At 37.4% G+C, this 14,395-nt stretch overlaps 1 pseudogene; it reads right to left on the reverse strand.

The window, feature by feature from the left end:
* Nucleotides 1–12,167: 12,167 nt before the first annotated feature.
* Nucleotides 12,168–14,020, reverse strand: LOC140690212 (RNA-binding protein 3-like; annotated as a pseudogene).
* Nucleotides 14,021–14,395: the final 375 nt, after the last annotated feature.

The raw sequence follows: 14,395 nt of genomic DNA on the forward strand, positions 1-14,395 counted from the left end.
TTTATAAGCAACCTAAACCAATATCCACTATATATGCTAATATAATATATACTATAATGTGTATATATAATATGTGTGCATAATAATGTGTACATAAATAAATTATAAGAATTTTTATATAATTAATTTAAACTTAATTAGTATAATTATTGTTATCTGTTTTTCCTTTTCACACTCTTATGTTGGTAGTTATTTATTTTCTCATTCACAGATCATGCGTTCTGAAATATCTTTGAGTAAGATCTATGATTATGTCCTCTCACCCAGGCTTCCCTTCCTCGATTACCATGACCTCTGAGACCACATGGTCATTTCCTTCCTGAGTGCCCCTCACTTCTCACTTCTATCTGCTTCACCAGGTCATTCTTCCTTATTAGTCAAAATTAATTTCATCACAGGAGTTCTGCACGTTGCCTCTTTACCTTCCTAAGAGCTAAATGTGTCAAAAAGGCAAGTCCAGGATTTATCAAATTCTTCTTTTCGCAGAGACTACCAAGATCCATCCAGATACGTGACCTACCGTGACACTACCATTCACCACCACAGTCTGAGCACAGGATGTATCTGTCTTCTACCATGAATACGTCTTTCTTAGCTGATGATGCATCATGCTGGTGGCCGAGAATCTTCTTCCAGAAGTGCAGTTACTTGTACTGTCTACTTTCATACCATCCAAACCCTCTCCTCTAAGAAAAAGTTCAAGTGTTGAATTGTTATTTACACATTTCTTTTCTTAGTTGCCCCCTCTCTTCCTGTTATGCTTGTTTCTCTTCAATATTTTAGCCCTATCCATGAGTACCACCTCACTTACGTTCAGGAGACTGAATTTTCTTCCTTTTGCTGAGATGTTTAGAAGCATGAGTTATTTCCACTCACTTTGCTGCTCACATTCTGTCCACTCTGTGGGCACAGTTGAGTCAAAATGATCTCTTCTATGATTTTCAGTGTTTGTGGTCAACTGCGACACCATTGTTCATTCTTCCTTGGTCATCCCCACTCCCTCCTATGGTGCCCATTCTACAGTTGTGTTTCTGCATTTTCTTTCTTCCCTTCAAGTCTCTTGTTGCTGATTTTTTTTTAAGTTGACTTTTGCCAGACATTCTTTTTAGTCTTGCAAATTGCCCTCCACCTCCTGCCACATGTCTTTTTTTCTGATTTCATGAATGATGCTCCAGAAATCCTTCTATATACCAATTGCTTGTTTACCCCAAGTTCCTTCACTTTTTAAACAGTGACCCCCAAATGAAAGGCAATATCCACCTGCATTCTCATTTCTTATGTATGACTCCAAAGTTGCTAGAAAATCACTTCGGAGCACCATAAATGTATCATGAGATGCTTCATTCAAAAAGTTTTCTGTGGTTACAGAAGCCTGAGAAAGGCTGAAGAGCATAGTCCCATTTTGTAGATTTGTATGCCCCAAATAAAAATGCAGACATCCTTCAGTCAATACAAAAACAATGAACCACCTGAGACAAACAAAATATTGTAGTCAACTGTATAATTTTAAAAAGGATAACTTTGCTTAACCCAGCATGTTTGAATTGTTTGGAAATCCCTTTATCATGGAATATTCAGTAACATCTTAAGGAGTATATTTTATTCATTATAATAATAGACAAAATTTACTGAGTGCTTACTATATGTCAAAAATCATACTAATGAAAAAAATATATATATAGTCAACAAGTTTTTATTGAGCACTTAATATTTGCCAGCACTCTTCTTGTCACTGAGAATACAGCAGTGAAAACAATAAATAAACTACATTTTCTGCCATCATTTTGGTAAAGAAGGAAGACAATAAATTAGAATATACAGTGTATTAGTGTGTACTCTAATAAGGAGGAAAAGTTAAGAGCAGAATTTATGTCATTTAATGGTGGGTGAGGCAGGCTTTAAATTTTAGGCAGGCAGATGGAGAAAAACTCACCTAGACATTAACTACTGAGTAAACACGTAAAGGCAGTGAAGTTAGTCTTGCAGATATATGGGAAAGAAAATTCTAGACAGGATGGCTTATGTATGAAAGACCCTGATGCCAGAATGTGCCCAGATTATTCAATGAGCAGCAAAGAAGTCTAGTGTGGCTAGAGAAGAAGAGACGAAGAGAGAATGCCCACAAAGTCAGAGAGGTAACAGGACCCTGCCCTTTATTTAATTAAAAATGGCAAGCCACTGGAGGTTGCTGAACAGTGATTCAACAGCTTTTGACACTTTTTAACTTTTTAATAATTTTGGCTGCTGTGTTGAGGTCAGATTGTGAGCAGGCAAGAGATGAAGCATGGAAATAAAAAGGCAACCCAGACACCGAGGAGAGGTGATTGCCTCTTGGACCCCACCTACACCAGTGGTCGAATTCTAGACATATTCTGCAGGCAGAGCTTTGATGCGACTTCCGTTTTGTTGGTGGTGGTTGTTAGCGTTGTTGTTGTTGGGTGATTTCCCCCGAAAAGCTGGAAGAGAGGAGTTGCCACTAACTGTTATGGACAAGACTACAGGAGAGGCTGGTTCCCTGCGGAAGGAGCAGAGGGTATCAGGAGCACTGTTCAAACACGTTAATCGGTGGCTGGACGTATGCGCCCACATTATACCCTTTATTTCCCTTCACAATGTGGTGCTCATTTTGCATTTGAAATAAAGAAGACCTAACGAGGTCAAGAAATTCACAGAGGTCACCTGATGGACTAAACTAGTGCTGAGCTGGGATTTTAACTCAGGGACACTTTCCTTTTCAGATCCAGACTAAGAGCTGACAAACTCACATGGCCAAGGTAATGATTACTTTTATTCCTGCTGAGCTAGGAGATATGTCAGGTTTCTTGGAATCAAAATGACTTAAATACATAGCCATCGGTGGGACCGATAGGGCACTCACCCTTCAATTATCTGTGTCAAAACATTCCTTTATCTCAGGAGGAAATGGCCATGCCCACTGCACAGCTCTTCCTTCAGGGTCAGTAACAATGGCTCTGACATTCTTTGGCACCTTTAAATCCTATCATTCTTTAGAGCACAGGACACTGCATTCTTCTTGGTCCCAAGTCTGTTTTATACCTCCTGTGACTATGAATCTGTACTACTCCTTCTCCTCCCCATGATGGATGTACATCCTTCTTGATCTTGGCTTTGATTCCCCCTCTATTTTCTCAAAAACCCCTTCTTTTTAACATTCATACCTGGCATCTTCTTTCATGTATTGGAATCCTTCCTGCTTTTTAATAAGACAATTTTTTTTTTTAAAATAGCTTTTCTCAAATTCCTTCACTAGAGGGGAGGCATCAGCTAGCAGTTACAAAACATGCTTTAATTCTAAACCTCTTGCATTTCAAGTGTAACCACAGACTTTGTCTTCCCTAAAACTTTCTCTTCCTTATGGCTAGGAAATATCCTGGAGCAGAGGTGGAGCACTGGTAAGAAATGGAAGTTGAATGTAGACAAGGCCATCACCGCATCCCTACAGGGGCTGGGTCCTCTGCTGATGAGTTTGGTCTTGATTTAATGGACCAGATTGGGAAACACAACAAGCCCATGAATCACTAAGAACTGATAGCTAGTCTTCCCTCTTTGCCCCCATACTCTTCTGTCTCAGGACTCAAAGTATAGCAGAGAGTGCTTCCAAGGCTGTAAAAGCAGTCCATTTAGCTTCAGGTCCTGAGAGTGTCTTGAGTTAGCTTGCTGCAGATTCCACCAGTGAGCTTTGAATTCTCAGCAAATCAAGAGAGAGAGAGAGAGAGAGAGAGAGAGAGAGAGAGAGAGAGAGAGAGAGAGAGGGAGAGAGGGAGAGAGAGAGAGAGACTTCCCAGAAATCCATCCATTCAGCTCACCCCTGAATGCACTTTGAGCAACTGGCTGCCTCTCCTGTAAGCACGTTATTAATGGTGTCTTTTCAGAAGCAGAGATACTGCCCTGGAAAATGTGATATTGATTTTTCCCCCTTCTTTCTCACTGTTTCAATCACTGCTCATTTGAATGGCTTTCATTTTTAGCAACAACAAGAGAATCTTCAAAGAAGAGTGGTTTATAGGATCAGCCTGAAATAAAATCACCGCTCGATTTAAGCTCTGAAAAAATACTATTGATATTTTAATAGAAGTTTGGAGAACCTATTGTGAGCTCAATAATAGCTACAAGGAGTTTATACACAGAAATCATAGTTAGGGATCATTTTATTTCTTGGGCAGTATGTGTTAACAGCAAATAATGGTTTAAACATTCACTCACTTCCATAAAAGAGTCTTAAGAATGTGGAAATGTTCAGAATGCTTCAAAAGGGCAAAAGCCTTCTTACAACTCAAATGATTTGTCTCTAATTGTCCCTGGTAGGAAAAAAATTCTAGGATGATTTTCTCTTAAGTTTTCTGTTTACCTGTGTTGGCATCAGGAAATCCCAACAATCTTACAGCCGAAAGACCTAGAGACATATAGTTAAATGGATTCGTTGCACAGGTGAGACAAGCAAAGTCCAGCTGAAGGTGTGATTTGATGGCGGTGGCGGCCTCAAATTCACGTCCAGAGCTCCCTCTCTGTAGGTACCTGGAATTCTTCTCCCTACCTGGACTTTCCTGTAGCACCGACTTCCCTCTTTCTCCATTTTCCTCCAATGCTCCCAAAAATACCTATGAATCTTCCCAGTTTTTAATCCTCCTATGCTGTGCAAACATTCGTTTATGAAGTAGAACAGTGACATTACCATACTAATTTAGCTTACTACTTAGCAAGGGAAGAGTGTTATCTTCAAAGGTCACATCAAGAACCACCTCTTCCAGGAAACTTGCTTTGTGGCTTCAGTCTATATTGATATTGTTCTTTTCTGGCAACCCCTGTGAATCACTGAAAATATGTCTTAATTTGTCCTATGTATTCTATGTGTGTGAAAATATTTCTATTGAAGTCTTTGAAATCAATGTTGATTCAATTAATAGGTTGTGTGACTAATAAGTGTGTAAGGCACCATACTATATGTTAAGAGGGACATAAATGTGAAAAAAAACAACTTTTTTTGAATTATCTTGAATACATAGGCATGTTATGAATGTATGAAGAGAATTTTCACAGGAAGAGCTTGGTGTAGAGCCAGACCACAGGAACTTCAGAAAGAGGGCAAAGTAAGAGCAGAAGAATTTAGGGATTGTCAATGTAGTGGAATTAGAATCCTTGGGAAAATGTAGAGAGATTTAGTCTCAAAAAATGTGACTAAAGAAGTGGAAATACAGTACAAATAAGGTGCTCTTCAATTTGGAGAATCAAAGCTATGTTTTTATGTATTATACAGATAGGAGAAAAGAACCTTGATTAGAATGGGGAGAAGGGCATCCATTAACACAGCAAGGCGTTAACTATTAGTTGAGAACGTATTACATGTAAGGTGCTTCTCTAGGCTCTAGGAATAACTTTGAAATGGTGGGGTTAGGAAGCTATTCTATTGAATTCCAGGCTAGCATGATTTCTGTGAAAATGGAAAGCACCCATTAGATTGAGAAATGGTGGAGAAATTGTGCCTGAATCATAAACGCAAGAGGCCAGAGGGCCTTTATAATATAAAGCACTGACTGGGGTACCATTAACAGGAGGAGGGAGAGTGGGAGGAACTGACTAGAAGTCTACGTGGGTAGAGGAGGAGTCTCCAGAGGTGGGGCTGGGATGTTTGATGAAAACGTTTCTTCTGAGGGGCTCTTTTGGGATCTCCCCTTTTGCTCTTCCTCTATAGGGTTTTTGATTAGATCACTCTGCAGTCACAGAGACTGCCTGACCTGCTTTGACATTAATGCTGCTTGACTCCTTGGAAGTGTCAGAGAGCCATTGCCATCAGAAGCTCAGAAGCCAGGCCAACTCTGATGGGAAAGGAAGTGCCTTAGTCTCACTAGGATTCCTACAAGTTCTATGTGGCCAAGCGCCTCTCATCAGGAGCCTACACTGCTTGGGGAGAAAGTCTTATAGTAACAAATGGGATAGGAGTTGCCTGGCCTTTTCTTCTACGTGCACGTTTTTCTTGGGAACCATGAAGGCAAGTAGTTCTGACAGCTCGTCATTCTCATTCTTTCCCCAACAGAGCGGAGCCTAATATAATTCATCTATTAAATGCAGAGTTCTTGCTACCTGTTCCCATATGTTTAGCCTGACCTGGTGCAGGGAGTAATCAGCTCCCTATCAATTATCAATAACCCCCCACAAAGTGTTTCCCACACTCCAACCAGTTCTGTACCTAAATGTGGACAAATAATGAGAGGGATTTTCTTTTCTCTACAAAAATCTCACATTTCATACACTGGGAGGAAATCTTATGGCTGGGAAGACCTCTGAATGACCCTAAGAATGCTATGTGGAGTGCTACTTCTTATGCTGCAGGAAGACCAACACAAATTCCAAATGGTTTCTTTGTTCATGACCTGAAAACAAACTAGAAGAAATATATTTCTCATCCAAACTACGCTAACCATTAGAAAATAAATTCAAATCGCATTCTATCCCTATTTGCGATTAATTGGATTCAACATCTGTGACTACAGATATCATCACACACATTCATGAAATAAAAGTAGAACTTTTGGTCTTTTGAGTCTCAGAGTATAAATTAAGGTTTTACATTGTTTTGAGTTTCTTTTTTGGTGTTTTTCCAAGATACATGTGAATAACTCAATTCTTCAAGAGCTTTTAATTTCCACTTTTCCTTCTGGGTATAAAGTTATCCTTTAAAAAATAGTTTCCCATTGCCTACAGAATGTGTTAAAAACATCTTACTTCACCTCAGCATCAAAGGCTTTATAATATTTGAGCATGATCTGCATTTCATTTGTTCACATCTGAAATATTTATTGAGGATCTAATTTATGCCAGGTACTTCTTCAGTAATGTGAATGTTGTAAATATCTTCTTCCCATATACCTATGCAGAATCACTTCATCTTCAAACTTTTAAAAAAAAATATAACCATTTAACCGGTTGTGGGTTATATGGAAACTCTACAATATTCTTGCAACTTTTCTATAAATCTATAACTATTTTAAAATGTAAAATTTATTACATGTTAAAAAGAAAACTCCAGAAAGTTTTTCTAACCATGTCCCTCCTGTGAAATTTCTGACTTCTGGAATACAGTCTAAGAGGGGTACACTGAACCATCACTTTGACCTGAGCAAAGGTCCACAAATGACAAATGCTGGAGAACCTGCAGAGAAAAGGGAACCTTCCTACACTGCTGGTGGGAATGCATTTTGGTGCAGCCACTATGGAAAACAATGTGGAGATTCCTCAAAAGACTAGGAATAGACTTACCATGTAACCCAGGAATCCCACTCCTGGGCTTGTATCCAGAAGGAAATCTACTTCAGGATGACACCTGCACCCCAGTGTTCATAGCAGCACTATTTACAATAGCCAGAACATGGAAACAGCCTAAATGTCCATCAACAGGTGACTGGATAAAGAAGATGTGGTATATTTATACAATGGAATACTACTCAGCCATAAAAACCGACAACATAATGCCATTTGCAGCAACATGGATGACCCTAGAGAATGTCATTCTAAGTGAAGTAAGCCAGAAAGAGAAAGAAAAATACCATATGAGATCGCTCATATGTGGAATCTAAAAAACAAAAACAAACAAAAACAAAGCATAAATACAGGACAGAAATAGACTCATGGACAAAGAATACAGACTTGTGGTTATCGGTGGGGGGGGTAGAGGGTGGGAAGGGATAGACTGGGATTTCAAAATTGTAGAATAGATAAACAAGATTACACTGTATGGCACAGGGAAATATACACAAAATGTTATGATAAATCACAGAGAAAAAAATGTGACAATGAGTGTGTATATGTCCATGAATGACTGAAAAATTGTGCTGAACACTGGAATTTGACACAACACTGTAAAATGATTATGAATCAATAAAAATGTAAAAAAAAAAATTAGTGTGAACTTCATTAATACAGTCATGAAAAATTGAAAATGTCTCTTAATTATCCAACATAGAAAGGAGCAGAAATCTTACTAGGGAATTTTTAATGTGACATATAATCCACTGATACATTAATTAATTTTAAGTCTGTATATTATCATATATGCATATTATATATACACATTAATATAAAAATTTTGACTAAGCAAAAGCTATGAAAAGTAAATACTAGTCTATTAATTATAATTCAATTTAAATAATTTTAATTCTAAAGCTATATGTGTTTGATCTATTGACTTACATCTCAAAAGTGTTTTCATAGAAAACCTTTTATGAAGCCTATGCATATAGCAATTTCACAAAAATCTAATCATGAGAAATAAGGTAAATTTTCTCTGTTAATAGTTATTATTGTCTAATGATACCATGATCTAATAAATACAGAAATAAAATAATCATTATTGTTTTGTCCTTAACTATAGTAAAGTTAACAGTAAAATTTTACTAATTTACAGAGTGAAAGAGGACGAACAGAATTTTGAATCACAAAAAATATTTTAAAGGGGTATGATTTTATTATGTTCACATAGATATCAAAAGTAGGTTAACAGTGATATCAGATATCCTAAGAAGCACTAACTTAATAGATAAAAGGGGATGATTTATGCAGTTTCTTACTTCTCGTGGCTTACTAATTATTAATAATATCTTTAGATTCTGTTCTTTTAAACAGTTTAGACGTGCTCCTTGCAAATGCTGTTACCAAAGCTTAATTTATTTTTAAACTAGCTATGTTGCCAGCGGTTAGAAATGGGTTCCAGGAGAAGAAAAATAGACACTTTACATTCCATCCTCAACATCAGCTGCTTCTGAAAGCATTAAAGAGAACACATCATTCCTGCTTCCCTAGGAAGAAAAGAAATGTTCCGGTAACCGATATCGGGAACTTACAAGGCATATGCTTAGTTCAGGTAAAAGCTATAATTCAGGTAATGTGTGCAATTTCTAGTCAGGTTCAGGGAAAGTTACTGTGGCTTATCTCAATATTACCTAGAGTCCATAAATGACATCTGACTTAACACTTCATGAAATAATATATTTTTTAATTAGAAATTTGAGTTTGACACAAGGAGGCCAATAAAGGCTTAGCATTGCCTTTTACATGTTTTCTTCTTAAGACTTGGGTGTGAGAGGAATTCATTCAATCACTATTTTGATAAAGATTTAATGGAAGCTAATTTTGTGCTGAGCACCAAGCCAGGTACTGAGGATACAATTCAAGACAGACAGAGTCTTCATCCTCATGGTTTAGAGTTAAATGGAAGAGCTGGATACTAATCAATTTATAATACAAGTAAATAATTAAAATCATCATAATGTTATGAAGCCAAAAAAAAAAAAAGATGTCAGGGGGGAGGGTGTAGCTCAAGTGGTAGAGCATTTGCTTAGCATGCATGAGGTCCTGGGTTCAATCCCCAATACTGCCTCTAGAAATAAATAAACCTAATTACCTCCTCCCTCTAAAAATAATAATTCAGTCATGCCCAAGGGCTCCTTATTTCTGAAAAGGCTCATAAAAATGCCTCTGAGTCACCAAGAAAGGACTGCACTATAGTCAGTATAATTGGATTAACAAATCAAAAGGAGTATGCAAGTTACATCTGAAAATTTCCACCAATGGTTAATTAAAAAAAAAAAGATGTCAGAATTGAAGTGGTTTACCTGGATCTTAAAAAAAGGAATCTGCAAGGATTTGCCCTGTTTTTCCCTCCAGCAATGCACAGGATAGGGAAAACTGAAACCCAAAGGACGTCACTGGACTAGTCATTAGCACACTTGCTCTAGAGCACAAATAATTTCTTAGGCTTTACCCGTGGCTTAAATGAAATGAACCTTAATATTATCTCTCCCTTTTTTCTGATTATATTCACAAAACAATATTTTGATTAACAACTTGGAATTCCTGGTACCTTTACACTGGGAAGGAAATACTCTGGACAGGATGCACAAATACGTTATTAGCCACTGGAAAATACATTCCATGTGAGAAGGTAATCTGACGGTGCAGGAAATCTAGCTTTATTGAGAGAGAAATGACATAGAGTATATATAAGTTTAAGATATAGGATGTGATGATTTGATATGTGTATATTGCAGAATGATTATCACAATAAGCTTAGTTAACACCTCCATCACCTCATGTGATTACCGTTTTTATAGTGATAACACTGAAGATCTACTCTCTCAGCAGTTTTCAAGTATATAGTACAGTATTGTTAACTGTAGTCTCCATGCCATACATTACATCCCTGGATTTATTCATCAAAGGACAGAATTTTGTACATTTTGACCAACATTTCCCCACTCCTTACACCTCCTACCCTCCTATTAATCTCATTCTTGCTCCCATTTCTATGCATTTGGATTTTTTAGATTCCACATATAAGTATGATTATACAGTATTAGTCTGTCTCTGTTTCACTTAGTATAATGCCCTTAAGGTCCATTAACTTTGTCATACAAAAGGCAGAATTTTCTTCATTTTTATAACTGAATAACATTCCATTGCATATATGCACCACATCTTTTTCATCCATCATCTGTTGATGGACATTTATATTGTTTCTATACCTTGGCTACTATGAATAATGTTACAGTGAACATGGGGGTACACGTATCTGAGATAGTGATCTTACTTCCTTTAGACATACACCCAGAAGTGAGATTGCTGGATCCAATCATAAATTTATTTTGAGTTTTTTTTAGGAAACTTTATATTGTTTTCTGAAGGAGTCAGCCTGTGCTAGGGTGGGCCGGGGCTGGGCTGTGTGGTGAAGCTGGGCACCCACTTCCCTCCTCCTCTGACCAGGAGGACATCTGTTTCTGCACTGGGCTGCTGGGCTTGGAGGACGGATGGTGGGGGTAGCCTATCTTTCCTGCCTTCAGAGCATCACTGCACCTTTTCATATTTCTGGCTTCACCCAGGTGCTGTAATCCATCACCTATATTCATAGTTCTTAGGAAGGTATTCTCATGCACAGAACGTTGTTCAAATTGGTGTTTTTGTTTTATTTTTAACATGAAGGTTGGGTGTGGTGGTGGTTAATGCCTTTACCCTATATTTGTCATTTTTCTTTCTTTCTTCCATTAGAAGTGAACTATGCTGAGTAACCCACTACCCTTTCTCTACCTTCACATTAGTTCTTCCCCAGGAGAAGTAGTGATTTAATTTGATAGGAGTTTGGATGAGAAACTGGGCATATTGCTCACCCCTTCCTACTAAGCTTTTTCTTTCTCAAGGAAGCATCCGCTGATTTCACCTCTGCTTGTCTAATTAGTCATAAAAAGTCATTTCTATGTTAGTAATAATTTCAGTGTAGCTTCTCAAGAAAGTAAACATAAACTTTGTCATTAGGTATCTTCCCATATGATAAAGAGTATACTGACATTAATTTCTAAGTTACTCATCAAAAACAAGCAAAAGTATCTTTTAAAAAACACTTGAGGTTGGCATATAGCTCCTAGGGATCTATAACCAATTAGTTTGAGTAATGTTTAATCCTAAAAATGCTACAAAAAATAATAGTGAGTAATACTAATAAAATAAATAATTTATTGTAAAACTGAGGGCTCTTTTTTCCTACAACTTTTTGGTATTCTGTTAAACTCAGACATTCAAGAGATTTGAAATTCGTATGTAAATAATTAAACACAGATGTATCTCGATTAAAAGGGCAATACTATTAAATTTTAAACACTTCAATTTATGTCAAAGAGTGTTCTGCCTACATTTTTCCTCTAGTAGTTTTACAGTATCTGGTCTTACACTTACATCTTTAATCCATTTTGAGTTTATTTTTGCATATGGTTTTAGAGAATGTTCCAGGTTCAGTGTCTGCCATGTAGCTGTCGAGTTTTCCCAGCGCTACTTGGTGAAGACCACCCTTTCCTCCACTGTGTATCCTTACATCTTTGTCGTGAGTTTATTTCTGGGCTTTCTATCCAGTTCCACTGATCTGTGTGTCTGTTTTCTGTGATAGTACCATGCCGCTTATTACTCGGCCATAAAAAAGAATGAAATGATCCATTTGCAGCAACATGCATGGACATAGAGATTATCACGCAGAGAGAAGTCAGACAGAGAAACACAAATATCGTATGATATCACTTATGTGTGGAATCTTAAAAAATGATAAAAATGAGTTTATTTACATAGACTCACATAGAAAACAAATCTGTGGCTACCAAAGGTGAAAGGATGTATAAACTAGGAGTTTGAGATTAACAGATACTCACTACTATATGTAAAATAGATAAACAACAAAGACCTACACTATAGCACAGGGAACTATATTCAATATCTTGTAATAAGCTACAGTGGAAAAGAGTCTAAAAAGTATATATATATATATATATAAAACTGAATCACTTTGCTGTGCCCCAGAAACTAACACTGCATTGTAAATCAACTATACTTCAATCAGAAAATAAATAAAATGCTAAACACTTAATATTTTCACATTTTGTTAAATGCAAATTTATACATATTGACCTAGCCAAACTATTAATCAAAGGTGAAGCTATATTTTTTTTTCAGATTTCATCTTTTTAATCAACTCCATGAAAGACATCCTAAACACTACATGAAATATAACAGGATATTTTTTTCTTCCAGTATCAAAAACTGACGTACAAATATTTTTAAGAAACTTCTATATAACGAAGGCACATATCTGGAGTAAAAAGTACCCCTAAGTAATTATGTTCTTCATTTCTTAGTTACAGTGGTAAATTGCTTTCTAATGACAACTGAAAACATTGCATACAGGTTTTTTACATGCTCCTAGATGCATATTATCTTCAAAAAAAATCAGTCTGGCCAAACATTTTTGATAATTCTGACAGCCTGAATTAAAACAACTGGTAAAAAGAAAAAATTACCCAGACACTACAGATGTCTCAGAATTTGTCTTTAAACAGGAAATTTTTAGAAAAAAACATGGAGCTTTCTGAAAAGTCTTTAACAAGCTACCTTGGGAGCTCAATTAAAAAAAAAAAAGCTTCATGTACTTTAAAAAAACCCAGATGTTTCAGTGCAGCTCCAAATATCTTTATAAACACAGCCATTTGGAAGGAAGGTCCTGGATCAGAAGTTTTATTCCTTGTGCATCTACATTAGGCGTGTATGCCTCATTTCAGTTGTCGTAATTGTCCCTGTAATTTCCTCCTGAGTAGCAGTCATAACCACCCTGGCTTCTGCCGCCATAGTCTCTGGACCTTCCATATCCATATCCGTATCCATATCCTCCAGGTCGACTGTCATACCTGCCACCTCCATAGCCCTGGTCTCCACCACCTCTAGGGTAGCCACGACCACACCCATAGGACCCAAAGGTACCCCCTCCTCTTGTTCCTCAGGCTGACTTGCCCACATGGTCCACACGGATCTGGCGACCATTCAGAGACTCTCCATTCATGGCTCTCATGGCATCTGAGGCATGCTCTGGATTGGCAAAGGTGACGAAGCCAAAACCCCGGGATCGCTGAGTCTCCTGGTCCTTGACAATGACCACCTCAGAAATAGGCCCAAAGCTGCTGAAGTGGTCTTCCAGAGCCTGCTCGTCAGTGTTGAAATTGAGCCCTCCCACGAAGAGCTTCCCTTCTTCAGAGGACATGGCAGTAAATGCGAGACCTGGAAATTAAGAAGTAAGAAGTCAGGAGAAACAGCTACCGCCAAAGAGCCGAGAGACTGACAGGTGAAGCTATATTTTGAAAAAGAAGCTAGAGGTGAATTCTTGCCATATGTTTATTTTGCTCTTTAGAAGCAGAGAGGCCTCCTTTTAAACATTTTCTGTTGTCCCTCATGTATGTTCATTCAGCTATAGTTATCTCACCCACACACTCACTATTTAATTGTCCACAAACATTACATATCATTATTTAACTTGTTAATGTGACTCTTAATCTATGACCTGGTAAGCTACTAGAGGACTGTGAGACCACTGTTCTGGGTGCTGACTGACTGCTGTTGCCTTCATGGAAGTAGGAAGATGCTTCTCATATTGTATATCCCTTGGGAGAAAAAGTCAGTCAATCCTCATCTTGAACAATTTTCCACAAAATCGTTTGTGCTTAGCTTGGTTTGTTTTATGTTCACTGTTGAAAAATCACAAAAGTTTAAAAACTATGAAAGAGGGTGCTTATTATGAAACAAATCGCTGTTATATGACTGCCTTTTTGTGAAAGACAATCAAATAAACAATATTTTAAAATAAAACAGCAAAAGAAAAAGAGCCTATTTTAAACCACACACACACACACACACACACACACACACACTCACACACACACACATAAACACTTCATGTGAACCATCTGGTGAAACAACAGCTGGAACAATAGCAGAGAATGAAAGCAATAAATTTGTTCCAGTTCACCTTCTTACTCTACTCTTTGAAGTCAGTGCTTTAATTGGTTCCCTGACAAGGTGA

This window comes from Vicugna pacos, chromosome 29 (assembly GCF_048564905.1).
Source record: "Vicugna pacos chromosome 29, VicPac4, whole genome shotgun sequence".
Lineage (NCBI taxonomy): Eukaryota > Metazoa > Chordata > Mammalia > Artiodactyla > Camelidae > Vicugna > Vicugna pacos.